This window comes from Lutjanus erythropterus, chromosome 2, assembly GCF_056507025.1.
Source record: "Lutjanus erythropterus isolate fLutEry1 chromosome 2, fLutEry1.hap2, whole genome shotgun sequence".
Lineage (NCBI taxonomy): Eukaryota > Metazoa > Chordata > Actinopteri > Lutjaniformes > Lutjanidae > Lutjanus > Lutjanus erythropterus.
Window position 1 is genome coordinate 30,799,758 of NC_139318.1, and position 16,287 is coordinate 30,816,044.

At 37.6% G+C, this 16,287-nt stretch overlaps 1 protein-coding gene across 1 annotated transcript in view; it reads right to left on the reverse strand.

Annotated features, from left to right (window-relative positions):
• Nucleotides 1-16,287, reverse strand: part of poc1a (POC1 centriolar protein A) — a 60,784-nt gene that overhangs the window by 25,249 nt on the left and 19,248 nt on the right. The gene's annotated exons all lie outside the window — the stretch shown is intronic.

A 16,287-nucleotide genomic window follows, 5' to 3' on the forward strand; every position in this document is an offset into this window, starting at 1 on the left:
GTTTCTATAAACTGGAGGTATATCGACCACCATCCACTGTAAGTTATACACTGACTATGAATAAGTACCTTGTACAACCATACTTCAAATAATTCAGACCATCATATCCTTCAAAAGTCTAATTCTCTTCCATTAAGACAATATACTTGAAAAATTCCTGAATGCATCCCTGAAACTCATAACACAGGTAAAGCAGGGTGCTGATAGTTGAAGGGCTGAGTTTAGTCTTGCCATGCTCAAACCTCCAACTTGAAGGCCTTACTGCTCCAGGGATGCCGTTTCATATGTGACCCTGTCCGGCTTGTTGCATTCGGCTGGATTTTACGTGTGAACAGCAGCGATGGCTGCAACGGTAACAGTAAGAGTTTCCAGTTGAGAAAGAGCACGAGTCACACCGTTTGCTCAACGTGGACTATGTATTCAGCTGGATTATGGAGAATAGACCTTTCTCACAGCGGACAATTGGACCTGTCAAACACAGGTGTAACTAATAGCGCTAATCATGGCTACATTTCATGTAGGTGCACCAGTGCCAGAGCTCTGGTATTGTGCACGCTGGCTCACTGGCACAGCTTGCTGGCACGTCTAACAGAGCCATTATTAGTGTTATTAGTTACACCTGTGTACGTCAAAATGTCAAATTGTTTTTCATTAAAAAGGTCTATTGAGGAGAATTAACTGAAAATGGAATCCCCTACACTTTCACATGATTTTTAATGATTTCTATATTTGAACAAACCATTAGGGATTGGGAGTGGAACTTGCAACAAATACCAAAGTCAGATTTTTTTTTTTTTATCATTAGTGACAGTGTTCCATTGATGGCTGAATGGTTAATCATTTTTATATAGGAACGTTTTAGCTGGAAACTATTTTTTTTCACTGGCTATAATGACAATTGTTGCTGGTAAAATTTATTCAGCTGTAGCTAATTAATAATAATTATGTGATTTGGCACAACAACAAAAAGCTCTTGGCAGTTGTCTGGTTAATCAGCCTTTTTCACAGAAGACATTTTCACTTGTCACAGCAGGACAATCCCAGGTGTAAATAATCACATTAATGATGGCTGAATCCCATTTAGCTGCTTTACTTCCAATTGGTGTTGTATGCTTTCTCACTGTCATTGCTTACTGGGGTGGTTGAATTGAACAGAGCCATCGCTAATGTGTTTGGTAACACGTGTGCTTTTCCTGCTATGAAAAGTCAACATGTCCTCTGTGAAAAAGGCCTATAATAATGCATTCCTGCACAGTGATGTCGAGAGGTTTTCAATGTAGTGAGTCCCCAGGACCCACAGGTGGTCATTTGAGTGCGTCCAAGGGAAACTGAGCGGTGCCCAATAAAACTTGTTTTTTGTGGTGCAAAACTTGTGTTTGATGTTATAGTGTTATAAGTGACCCTTCCCAAGTCCTGCCCCTTTTTGCTCTGTGCTCCAGTAACTGTTGAGCAAGCTTGGTACCTTGCTGAACTTTGTCTTTCCCTGTTTCTTGTACTTAAATATGCTATGTGGAGAAGAAAACCAAGTTTCAAAGATGGCTAAAAAGTGTTGCGCTGGGACAGCTGTAAAAACGACAGATAGTCACATCTTAAGTTACTTAATGTTAGTAAAATGTGAGCTAACTAGCTAGCTAATCTACATCAATCATTAGCCAGCTAGTTAGCTCAAATTTTGATAACAACTATTTTAAGATGTGACCGGCTATGTCATTTTTACAGGAAAAGGAGAAAGTTGCCCAAGGTGTCAAGCTTGCCTAACTGTTACTTGAGCACAAAGCCAAAGGGGGCTGAACTGAGGAATGTTCAAGTATGGTTAAATTCATGTATGTTGAAAATAGATTTGAATATTAAACAAATAAAATCCCAAATTTGAAAAATGTATTTACTAAACAACGTCACATCATCATGGCATACTTTTCTTACAGAATGTCATGTTTTTTTGTTGATCTTCTTTGGTGGCATTTTAAAACGTTTTCCTTTCACTGATTATTTTGGAATAAGTGACATGAGTGAACACAGAATTAATCAGGTTGGAGTTCATTCTTGACCGTGGCCATGAGTTTATTTACCAATACAGATAATGTAGCGTTGATTGTTGAAATAAAATTTGCGGCAAGGATTGGTCTTTTTGCAGCAAAATGCAACGACTTTGAGTTCACAGGATTTAGTTTTTGCCAGTAGAGCTTCCTCAAAATGGATTTGTTATACACACTGTAGCATTATCAGGGAAAAACAAGGGTGCTTCTCCTAGATGCGTCAATATTGAGTTTACTGCGTCCTTCCAGATTTTAAAGCATCAGAGATGCATGGTGTGTACCCAGAAACATCACTGCCTGCATGTGCACAAGTGACCATCTTCAGACAGGTAGCTTGGCAGATGTCAAATGTACAAGACGGACAACTGATGAAGGGTTATTTTTCCAGTCACAGGTGATCATTGCTTTTTAAGCTCGTCATTTTAAAAGCTCTGAATTGGGACCTTTGGGATTCAGAGTTGTGGTGTAATCAGTCCTGACAGTCTGAAGCAGCACAGAGCTGTCAACACTAGCATTAGGGGTCGTGAGTTTGATGTCAAAACACTGTCAGATGTAATTTACCAGCAGTTTGTCACTATTACATAACTGGCAAATGATGCAGTTGTTAAAATTAGACTTATTAGATAAATGCAACTTCTGAAAGTTATCGTCTAGTTAGGATTAGCTGACCGGAGCGTTGAAGCAACAAACAAAAGTGAGTTGCTCTGCCCTCTGTTTTGATCAGTCAGCTTTGTAGGTCACATTGAGGCAAGACTTGATTTGTAAAGCCTGCCATGCTGTCATCCTGAGTTGCTCTGTGTAAACTGATGCAGCCAAAAAGAAAAAAAAAAACAGAAGTACACTGTTTGACCAAAAAATGGTGACTCATTCACCCAAAGTCCACTCAGGGGGGACAAACAATATGGACTCTGAAGTACAATGTGAGTTGCCGCCAGCTGTCTCTAATTAACGGCTTAGGAGTTTTAATTGACTGTTTAAGGCTATGTTTTTCTTTGAATTCATGCCAATCATGTAGGCCCGCCTTCTCCTTTACATTGTGCCTGACACAGATGGCATAGCTGGAGATAATAGATCTTGTTGCCTTGCTACGGAAAAAGCCTCGCTGTATTCTGACGTACATTTTTGTGAAGTGTAAAAAAAAACACCTCCATGGGTGTAAATATCATGACGCCTTTCTGAGTCTTAATCACAATTAAAACTAAATTAAGACACAATATATATATATAAATAAAGCATCTCTCTCTCTTTGATTGAACAGGTAAGGCTGGAGGCCATGTGCGTCATAATGCAACCTTAACATGCAGACAGATATTCTCACCAGCTGACATCTCAGTTAATTACAGCGAAGCAAACAGTTCATGACAATCTGCTAGTGATGCTTTTTGATGAATGAAGCCTGTGATGTGACTCAGCTCTGACTTATGCTTCTGGACTCGGTTATAGGTTACAGACTAATCAACAAGGGACGGTGTTTCTCATTAAAACCTTTTTATTAATGCTAGTCAACTTCTCACTCTCATTTTCCATTTCTACCCTCAATCTGTCTCTCCCTGCTACTCCTTTTGTCTGCCTCCATTTTTCTCTCCTTCTTCCTTTTAATCTCTGTCTTTAGTGTAACAAGGATGACCAGGGGTCTGCTAATGGCTCTTAAATTGTCTCTTTTCATTATTCTCATGCTTCTGTCTCAATCTTGTTTTTTTTTTTTTTTGTCTCCAGTGTGCTAATATTGTCTAGCTGGCTCACGTGCTCATCCTGTTTTCCCACTTTCCTACCTTTCCCTCCCCCTGCTCCTCGCTGATGCTCTCTCGCTCCACTGGACCATTAGGCTCTCTCTTTAACTCCATTGCTATCTTGTCTTCCACACTTCCTTGTCACACCCCCTGCCTTTCCCTCTCTTGCTCGCTCTCTGTCCCCTGCTGTCAAATGCATTCAGCTCCCGCTGTCAGAACAATACCACCTGCCTTTCCCATACCAGCACCTTAAAGATGCACACACGCAACCACAAACACTGTGTCAGAATCTGCAGCCCACAGAGGAATGCTCTAATATATCCATGCCTCATGGATGACTTCACTGCTTCAACTGCTGTCGAGTCTTCAAAGACAAATTCAGTAGGATTTGTCCAAGCTATACGTAAACACACCAGAGAAATAGCTGATAGTTAAGTCTCATTCCCAGGACGTCAAATACCAACGTTTTGGATTGGTAAAGTGTCTCACGCACAGCAAAATAACGAGAAAATAAGGAAATACAGGCAGATACAGCCACCACTACAAACTGTTAGCGACAATTCAAAAGCATTATGTTTAGTCTATATTTTGTTTTTTGGGGAAAGGGTTACATGTTATGCATTTAATTAGGGAGAGTGCCAGTTAAGGTAGGGCTGCAACTAATGTGTGTTTTCATTATCACTTAATCTGCAGATCATTTTCTCGATTAACCAATACTATTTTCCAAAGCTCCGTCATGTTTTGTTTTGTCCAAGATAATCCTTTTACTGTCATGGAGAACTAAAGGAACCAGAAAATATTCTAGGACTCCAACTAATGATTATTTATATTCTTGATTAATCTTTCATTTATTTTCATTATTAATCTTTCTTTTTTTTTTTTTTGGTTTATAAAATGTCAAAAAAAAAAATTATAAAATGGTGGTGTTCAGTGTTACTGCCATAAAGGGATAAAGAAACCAGAAAATACTCACATTTAAGAAGTTGAATCATAGAATTTTGACTTTTCTTTTCTTAAAAAATTACTCAAACCAATTAATCAGTTACCAAAATAGCTGGTGATTAATGTAACAAACAGTTCATAATGCATTAATCATTGCAGCTCTGCAGGACGTTTGTGCAGAACCTACACTTTCCTGTGAATATTCATAACATATTTATGCAATTCTTTTTATTTTAAACAATCATACATACTAAACAGGACTGGTATCTGAGAATTTTCCTTTTTTTTTCTGAAAATGATTCAGTAATCAGTCCATTACTGAAATAGTTGGCGATTAATTTCAATCATTGTAGCTCTAAAATGTTAATGTTTAAGAAGCAGAAATCAGATCATTTGGAAATTTTTCTTAAAAAATGACTGAGTTGTATAAGCTGTGTAAGTTACTGGATGTCTAAATTTCCTTTAGGATCATTAAGTATCTTTCCATCTATCTATCTTTCTATCCTAACGAATAATCAATTGTTGGTGACTGATTCAATAGCTGACAACTCAGTGATTAACTGCCTAATAGTTTCTGCTCTACAGTAAAGTTTGGTCTGCTGTGTCATAGTTACAACAACCTATTAGCTATTGTAAATGAATAAACTAATGGTGAAGGAGATAGAAGTTCATACAGCCACTGCAGTCTGAGAACACCCTTCCCGCTCTCCAATCCACATCCTAAGGCTGAGCCGAGCGGTGCAGTGATGTGTGTGTGAGTGTGTGTGTGTATAGCGTATGTGTGTGTGTGTGTGTGTGTGTGTGTGTTGAGCTGTGAAGGGAAGCCTGCTGTGAGTGTGCAGCTCGTCTGTCTGCACACGTGAGTGGGAGAAAGACCCAGATGTGAAGCTAGAGACAGGAAGGGGGGAGGGGGGTTGGATGGAGGGATTAGGGCGGATGTGATCAGAGAGAGCTGATCTGCCTGTCAGCAATGGTTGGCACTCACGCACATACACACACATACACATACACACACATCAATGCATCTATTCTCACACACCAAAACAGTGGCGGCACATAAAGATTTGCTCAGCTGCGTTGAGCAGCACAGAGACGGGCTGAACCACACACACTCTCAATCTTTAGCTGCTAGACCTCATTTTAAAGCTGGCTTATTGTGTTTAACAAATAGGCCTACATGTTCCTGGTATAGTGCCCATCACTGGCAAATTATCATGGAGCCTCGCATCCAAGTACATTAAAGGATCAGCATATCAAATTAGCTACTTATGAAATCCCTGTGGATTTGATTCGGAGAGGGCAGCAGCCATGGGTGGCCTTTGCCTCTGTATGAATAAACACAGCATTACTGTCTCATTAGTCAATTTCTTGCTGGTGAAATGAATTATGGCTGGCTGTGTGTAATACTGGATGTTCGACATAGCAAGGAAGGACGGTTTTAACACCTAGGTCACATAAGACGATTTAAATATAGACCAGAATTCTGTAGTCGTGCCCGCTTTCCAAGCCAGCCTCTGTACCATGAGCCTCCGCTGACAATCATCTCAAAGAGAAATTCTTTGATTTGTCTTTTGGAAAAGCCTGGCTTGTGGTTATCTATTAATAATAATCACATGTTTAATGGGTATCTGTCAAAGTATTCACTTCATAACACCAATTTTTATTTCTATAGTTTTAGAGATTTTAGTCCTCTACACTTTGATAAGATGTTATGCAGCCATCCACCATGGGGCTGCAGATAGCAGCAGGTGGCAGTCCTCATCCCTAATGACCAAATGTAAACCAGTGCAGTGGAAAGAGGGACAAAGATATCTCACAGTTTGGCAGTATTTTGATCTAGTAAATGAAAATAAGGTTGTTTGTCAACTGTGCATGAATAAACTGATACATAACTACACAACCAGAGCAATACATAACCACATGAAGGCACATGGACATTAACCTGCTAGGAGAGCAAGCTGCAGCTAGCACTACTAATGTTTGCTGCACTCCGCACACCAATATTACCGCCGCTGAATGTTTTCTTACTTTTAGATTAGTTGACTAGTCTAAATTTTAAGTTCTGTTTACTCCACATGGAAATTACTTGTTAGGAATATCCTTGCAACATATCTCATGACGTTTAAACAGAGTACAGTCGTAAACACAGTAGTTCTGTCAGAGCCTTGTGGGACACCTAGCTAAAAACCCTGAAAAAAAACAACAACCCTACCTTCATTAAGGTTATAATGTTTCACAGATGTGTTGATTCAACTATATGGTCATTAGGGAGGATTTGGTTTGTGGTACTGTTGAACTGCAGGGTGTGTCTATTATTTTGTCCACCCCATTTATATCAATAAGGATAGGCTAAATAACATAAAAACATCTCTCTCAAGTGAGCATGGGCTATTTTTCTCTTGTTATAGTGACTTTGGTGGTGGCACATAACTGTGCCTTCCATTAGGCCTGCACAAAAGCCACTGTGCTAGTTAACCTTGCAGTCACAACCAAATTGACACCAATTAATGTGAGGGGAGCTCACAACAAGCAGCAACTCCATCTGATTGGCCAAATGGTGTGAATGCATGGCCCATATATCCAGGGCTCCATCTGATGGGTTAAATGTTCACATGCTGGGTGTGAATGCATGATGCATGTACATAAAATGATTTTTCTTATTAACTGCGTTTCAGGCACTCCATTGCAATGTGTTTACAATAATGATTTATTGGTCAGTACGATCTTCCATCTAGCTCATTACCGTTATTATACCCATAATATCAATATAAAATACCTATAAGGTATTATTGCTGTAAAAACTGTAAAATATTAACTATTTTGGTTGATATTTCCATGAAAACCTGTTCTTTATTTAGTTTACTCAAAGCGGTTATTCTTAGTTTTACTTATTAATGATTTACAAGCTCTATAGATTTCTGAAATATAATGATTTTTCAGCATACAACTCTCAATTTCCAATGTTTGTGTATGAAGTGTAATCTTGAGTGTAAACAGGATGATAATATTCACATTTTGTGTTTCTCGTTAATTAGTTTGCAGTCAGGCTTATCAAGTGGCAGAAGTGCTCCACAACTGCTTTCATGGCTGCATCTTGTTTACTATATTCTGCCTCTCTGAAAATAAATCAACTTATAACAGCACAATAGAGCCACTTATCCTCCGCTCTCTGTTTTATACTCCCCTTTTAAATTCATAAAGCCTTTGAATACTCTTTCCAAGAGAGAGGAAAAATGAACACATTTATGCGAGCTGGTGACATTTTTCTCCTCTCTGCTTCCTCTCCGGCAACACGTGTCTGAGACTTGCGGCAGTTTATGAGAGATGAAAGGGCCTGTATTAATAATAAATTATGAATGGCTAAATTATACATGAAAAGGAAAATCTAGGAAGCTGGCACTTCCAGGTGCAGTTAATACCATTACTTTAACTGTAACAACTGGCAGGTGACAATTCATATCAGTGGATGAAAGAAATGTCATCACCAGAAAATAACTCAGGTTAATGAGGTCAGTGTGTATGTGTGTGTTTGTGTGTGCATACACTCTAAGCATCAATATTATTAGAACATTATTTGAACAGCACTAGTAGCAGTCAAAATATAGTTTATGGTTATTATCTAAATTAACAGTGTGAAGTCGAATACCAAAGCAGTATCATTGTTTCAGTCGTTTTAAACATGTATTTTTTATGACTTGTTGTTCCAATTGAAGCAGACTGATCCCTGTGGATATGATGCCTGCCACTGAATAATAAGCTCTCATGGTAACAGCAACATCAATAACATGTTTAATATGGAGCATTCAACAAATGCTTTAAAAAAAAAATAAAACGTTAAACTCCACCAGGGCAGGTTCTGACACGTCTCTCTTCCCGACCATCAGCCAAATCTAATGTAACTAAATGTAGGCAATCTAATCAATATAACCAGGTCCACTTGTTACATTTGCAGAAACCTGATGAAACTACTCAGCCTTTGCATGAACTTTGTCCATGTAAAAAAAAAAAAAAAAAACTACATCATTATCAACACAGGCATGAGATCATTTTTTATATAACTACTGTTAGGGAAATGTTTGCTGTCAAGATTATATAACTATGAAATTTCCACTAACTGTGCATAGGCAATAAAATTACACTATATACAGCATATACACACAGATAATTATAACAACTATTAAGTAAGCTATGATATCTTTATGACCTTGATCTATGTTGACAGTGGTTAAACAGTGGGGTAGCCTGGTAGCTCAAACATCGTAAAACAGAATCCACTACCTCAGATTTAACTAAACTAAACATCATTTCTTTAAAAAGAAGAAAAAAAACTGCCAAAGGAGAAGTAAACTCACTCAACTTCCATTGTGTAAGGAAATGAGTGAAATAAGACATGACATGAACTGTGAGTCTCATTCTCATCATTGCCCACTTGGCCATTCAGATTGTTTCATCTTAATGTACTGATACAGAACTGTCTTGTTCAATATTTTATTATATCATATAATCGGCTACCTTGTGGGTTTACTGTTGGTTAGACTCAAAACCGTCTGAAACAATTCACCTAAAACCTTTTGTTGTTTTGTTGATAGTGAAATCTAAACTGTTACTGCATTTTTTATGTCAAAAATTTTAAATAGAATTAGTAGAATATCAGGGCTGCATGATATGATTAAAAAAAAATCATATTGTGATTATTTTGACAGATATTCCAAACATGATATGATTCGGGATAAGTGGGAGTTATCATTTCTGCATCACAATTTTACATTTTGACTAAAAGATTTTCTTACATCTGGAGAACAAGATTTGTATGTCAGCACATGTCACAGTACTTCATTATAATGCTCTTTTGACTCACATTTTTCCCATAACAAAACAATTGCAGCTTCTGTGATTCAGATATTGCACTTAGCCATATTATGAATTCAGTACAATTTCAATTCCAAGCCTTTTTTCTCTTGCAGGAAAAGGAAAAATGAGTTACGGTGACAAAATATGTCTCCCTCAGCACAGTATAATCTCAGTGGTTTAGGTCTGATACTAACTGAAATAAAAAACTTACTAAGATGTCTTAATTTCACAAAACAAACTACTTAGAAAGACTGCCACACTGTGTAGCTAACATTAGCAGTATTAGCAGCACCAGCAGCCTGTTTTGCTTGCAGGTTAATGTCTGTGCTGAAAGTGATTACACATTGCTCCAATCTAGTAGTTATATACAAGTATATTCTGACACAGCACACATTGAATCAGTACTTGATAACAGCCGACACACAAAGTTCAGGTACTGGAATTTGTATTGAGAGGAAAAAATGGTACGGAACATCTCTACAAATGCAGTACAAATACATGTACCATCACTTAAAATGCATCTTGTCATTGCATGTTTTTTAGATGATGGAGAGCTAAGAAAAAAAACAGATTTGAACGGTCTTGCACTTAGTTTCTTAATTGAGCAGATGTGAAGTAAATTGCTGAACCTTCAGGCAGCTGTATTTGAAAAACCATCATTCCCAGTGAAAGGGTTCAGTGGGGTTTTACAAGAACAGGAGTTCTCAGAAGAAGAGAATACATTTCATACATTGCACTAATCATCTCTCTCCACATGGTCCAACTGCCCATTTTCTAATCACCCTTTGAGGCACGTCTGTAATAACGGCTGTCGAGTGGAAGAGCTATTAAAATCCATTTACAATCCTGTATCACAGCAGCCAGAGAGAGGAGGACAGAGTCAGACAGAGAAGAAGAAAAAGAGCCCTGCAGGGTTCATGGATGGCATAAAGAAGATGGATATTTAAAAGACATTAAAAGCTATGTACTAACACTGTTGAATTCAATGTGAAGGAGCTGTTAGAAATAATTACCATAGTTATGCTACTTAAACACCTGCTTCAAAATATTGTTGAATAATAATTATGTAACGCTAAAAAAAAAAGTTCATTTGTCTGCCATTAAATTTAGACAACACACTTAACATGAGGATACGACACATTATTACAGAGAATGAGGTAACACTTCATTTGAAGGGGTGTACATAAGACATGTCATTACACTATCATGACCATGAAGAAGTACATATGAATGTTTATGACTGTTGTCACTGAGTGTCACTTGGTTAATTATATAATTTATAATTCAAAATTGGCATTGGCATTAGTCAAGATAACTTTACCTGTAAATGTCTTTGTCATGACAACTGGACATGATAAAAATTAAAGAAACGTTTTAGCTTTAAGTTTTAACATTACAACTGGCCTAATAACATTTAACGACATCTTTATGACATGTCCAAATTTTACCACTTTACTTGAGGTCAAGGGAATTCAAACAAATTTATGACAAACTTATAACGGTCTTAACTCTTAACTTTGCATTAAAAATAACTTACTTGACCAAATGACACTCACTGACAAAGGCCATAAACATTTATAAAGACTCCTTCATGTTCATGACAGGTGTCATGGCACGGGTATGACAGTGTAGTGACAGTCTCATGCACAACCCTTATCCCTTACTACTTTATTTTATCCATATCCTATCTAAGTATTGTATGTTCTGTGTGGTAGGCTTGTTGTGGTTAAACTGTGTTTGGGCATACACCAATTACACTACTTACCCACCCCCCGCACTGCCTAAGTTGTTATCAATACTTAGACGACAAACATCTAAGTTATTAACTGAAGGTAGCAGCAGAGTTGCAGCACTGACTAGCAGGAGTCAGATTACAGACATAACACTGTAGGTTAATCACAGCCTGACATGAAGTTGCTTGACGGCTCGATGTGGTTATACAGACCGAAATCCACTGGAAGGGCAATTATACAGAGCCCCGGCATCACAAAACAGTTATGGGGTGCAGGCAGACTTAAAAGTGAGTATTCTGGTGCTCAATATATTATCATAAAGGCATCCACTGGTGCTAATTTGTCTAAACTAAGGCTAACTTGCCAAAACCAAGGTAGCCTTGACAAGGAGCTAACATTACAACTGGTACTGGTACTCAACATTACCGTTACTTTACAACTTGACCGTAGACGTCGTACAGTTGTTGGGGTCAGGGTGGGAGTTGCTTGATAGACCTGGCCACAAGCTGAGTGACATCTAGCTCCATTATATTCCAGAGTGCAAAACCAAACTGAACCAAAACACGGCAACTCACACTAAAACAATTTAGGTAGATAAACAGCACTACTGTCCAGAATAAAAAATATGTACTTTGATTTACAAACTGTCCGTTTAATAATGAACAAACCCTCTAAGCATTTGTTTTGTTCAAAGATCTAATGATCCAACATTAAAGATAAAAGGTGGCGCTCTAATGCTACAGATACAGAGCATCACTGCTCCTTTCTCTCCTTGTAAAAGTAATTGGTAACATCGATGTTGTCTTGAGGTTATTAACTGGTGGGAAAATCCCCTCCACTCTGGCATCCCTACTACATACAGTAATATGGTCTTTAAGATCTGTTAATTAGTCATACGCTTTATCTTTCAAAGCGTATTACTACTAGTACTGGTTTAATATCAAACCATGTCTGTTTTTTCACCTGTTACATGCATTGTTCATTGTAATGCTTTTCTGGATTTCCAATAAAGTGTAAAGGCAAGGTGACATCACTATGGGTGGATTTTAACTTCTGGAAGCGAGAATCAATAACAGAGGGTGTGTGTGTGTGTGTGTGTGTGTGTGAGTTTGTGTGTATGACAGAGAGAGAGAGAGAGAGAGAGAGAGAGAGAGAGAGAGAGAGAGAGAGAGAGAGAGAGAGAGAGAGAGCGAGAGAGAGAGAGAGAGGACCTTGGTTGTGCCCTTGTTGATGTAAGTAACACTGTAGCAGTCAAAGAGGTTGAAATCCAAACCATTCCCTGAGGTTCTCCAGCCAGCCTGTGACACCCTGTCCCCATTGTGTGCATGTGTGAGTGACATCTGACAAGGTCTTTTAATATTTAAACATTGCTAATGGCTGCGCTACTCTCTCGCTGTCTGTTTGTTTCTATTCATTTATCTTCAGGTCAAAATCTCTTCTGTCACCTCCATGTCTGGTTTAAAGGGCAACTGTTTTCTAAGTTTTTCAAGTAGAAACTCCCACACGGCTGTTAGCAAAAAGCAGTGCCGTAGGTTACAGTGCCAAAATGCAGAAATCTACATCAGGCCATGCGGGCTTGGGGAAATAGCATTTTGATGCTAGTCAAAGTTAGCTTTAACCAAAATTTTAATGTCTGGATTTGAGTAAGGAATAAAACTGGAAAGCTTCAGAATGATATAAAAACCTAAAAACAGCCAAACCTAATGCACTTTAATCTATTTGTGCTTTTTGCGCACACACACGTACACACGCTTACTCATGTACTTATGGGATATTAAATAGACTTATATTTCTTGGAGACTTACCAAAACCATAATCTCTACATGTCTAACCCTAACATTACCTTATCACCTGAATCTGCATTTTTCAAACTGGGGACACAGCTTTAGTTTTTTGTTGTTGTTTTTTTGGCACCAGCCATCACCAATTAACATAATTAAAGTAAGTACAGTAAGTATGTCTTTATCAAGGAAATATTCAAAACATTTTCTGGTTTAACTTATCTTACATGTGGATTTACAGCTTTTTTCTGTTTTATCACTGCCAACTGATTATTTTGGGGTTTTGGACTGTTGGTTTGACAAAATTTGACGATGTCACCTTGGGCTCACAGAAACACATTACTATTATAGGTTGTAGGCACTTTTCACTATTTTCTGACATTTAATAAAAATTCACTGAAAAAAGTAATCAGCTAATTAATTCATAATGAAAAGAACCGTGAACTGCATGACTCAGACAAACCATATGGAGCCTACTTCTCATATTCTCTGACAGTAATGAGTTTACAACAACTGTGTTTTGATGACTTGTTGATGAAACCGCTCCTCTTTTTCTGCGACTAAGAAAGCAACGAGCATATCAGCTGCATATTTTATCACTCTTTCATACCCTTATTCTCTCATTCATTATGTCAAAAACACCTGAACGATGGTTCTAACAATAATAATAATCATGTACCGTTACGGTCACTTTCAAAATGAATAGTCAAACTCCTGCCTTGGTGTATACAGGGAACCTTGTCTGTCCCATAGAGCTAGAGAGTCACTACCAGTAAGTAAGTAACTTCAAGTAAGTAAAGCACTTAAACACAGTTTGAACATAGACAAGAAACAAATTGAATTTCCCATCACTAATTTAACTGCTCTCATAGTTCGTGTTTATTGAAAACACAGCCCAAATTCTCAGCCAATAAGCTACCTACCATAGTGGCTTTAATCACACTTCCACATTCAGTTTGGAGATACCTTAGGTAAACCCACACTTAAAACTGAATACTAGGTTTCATGAAGGGTCAAGCTTGAGTAGGCAAAGAAACTTTTCTACCCACAGTTCTGAAATTGCACCAACACTACACCACACTTTCTTGGAGAGATTTACAGTGCAGTCAAAAAGGGTGTGGTGGAATCAGTGCAAGTAGAGACTCCAACTGAAACACAGAAAAGGATGTTCTATTAAATTACTGTCATGAAAATGGAGACGACGCTGCCACAAAATGTGCTTTTAGAGTCTGGAAGGCTTGATTTCCATCTGAATATTTTTTTATAGTATAACTGACTTTGGCATTTATTGACTCATAATATTGTCCAAACCGCTCAGTTGTCAAATGAAATAAAAAACAAGATGAATCAGGATAGTGCAGTGTCACATGTACTGCAATAAGTTTAGAAATAATACCATTAATGTTTTACTAAGTTACAAATGTCTAATATAAAGACAGTAAAATGAGATCACATAGGACTTTTTGGAAATGCCAAATGATGAGCAACTTAACATAACCTGCATTTGAAGAAAAACATTTCCTTTTAGTTTGTCCTTATTTCAGCATTATAGTTAATTTATAAAACACAATAATGAAGATGTAGCTAGGACATCGAAGACAGTCATATTACATTACTTCTTACTGCAGTTTTCAATTTTGATAATTTGTCATCATCGTCATCTACATTCTCAAAACTCACCTGTTGCATAATAAAATATCTCCATATTTTCTGTGTTACAGGAAGGAGTCATAACCCGAGCATAGATTAATATTTAATCTATTTCACGTGGTCAGAACGATGGAAAAAAAAACTTCCTCCGTATCAAAGTGTATTTGCAGGAATAAGTAGATATTTCTCACCCTGCATGTGAGATATGAATGTAGCTTTAGGCCACACTGCAGACTTCAAAGGATGGATATGCAGGGAGGAAATAAGCCAGCCGCACTAGCAGCATGAAATACTGAAGGGCATCTGTGCATGTGCATGTGTTTCTTTATATTTATTTTTGAGCGGAGCAGCACACATGTAGACAAATGTGTGTGCAAACTTGTTTCAATTAGACTTTTTGGTGCTAATGTGAATATATACATACATAGATATACCTGTGTGTATACATACCCTGTAAAATGAACTTTTACATCATTCTGAAGCCTTCATCAGAGTTGTGCTTGAGCACCCCTCAGGACAAATTTCTTCAAATGCTGAACTCATCAGTATCTTCTTCATTATCTCTGTAACTTTTCTTAATTGTAAACTGTAGCCTCTGGCACCAACAGGTATCAGAACTGATACAGTTATGAAAATCCCTGGACTTGAAATTAGGAATTTCCAGATGATCATACATGATGATCAAACATACAATCAACCTGTAACATTCTGAAACAGCAATATTAACTTATTTATGGGTAAATCTGGTGCCTTAGTGGCTGAGAGGCAAATCAAATAACTGCAACAACCTGCTGTCTGTATTTTTACAGTCAAGTATCCAACTAGAGGAGTGTACTCAGCAGAACGCAGATCACCGCCAGGCAAAAAATTGTAAAGCACCTACTGCAATGCCACCACAACTGCCAGATGCGACCTGTGGATGTTCTGAGTGAAGTATTTTGTATTGTAAAGTATTGTGTAAGTTTTCTCATATGCGTGACCGCAAAGATTTTAATTACACATTCTTGTGTAGTATAGTAATGGTATTATAACTGAGCATCCCAGGTTTACCTATCTGCAAAAGGTAATAAGAAAAAATAAACAGGATGATAAGTTCAAACTTTTTCATTAAAACATTGTTTCTAGCACATTTTGTTATTTGTTTAGTACATTACAAACTACCAGGTGGACTTAAAACAATAAAATAGCTATAGAAATCAACTTTTTTCCAGAAACTCACATAAAAACCTTTTTCATGCTTATAACAAACAAAACATCATGCCTCAATAGACACTGTATTTGTTTACTAGCAGATCTCGACCCTACCAACATGGCGACCACCTAGACGCATAAGGGTGACATACAGCATCTGGCAAAAATAATGGAAATGGGGATTTATTCATCTCATATTAAGCCTATCTGTAGTCAGCAGTCAGTATAAAAGATGAGCAGGAGATAAAACAGGTTTTTTTTAAAAAAAAATGGTGACTCACAGCAACCAGTCATAAATGTGTACAAAAATATTAGGTTGATATGTCCGGTAGTATGTGAGAGAATGTGCTGACAGAAAGGACAGTAGCACACT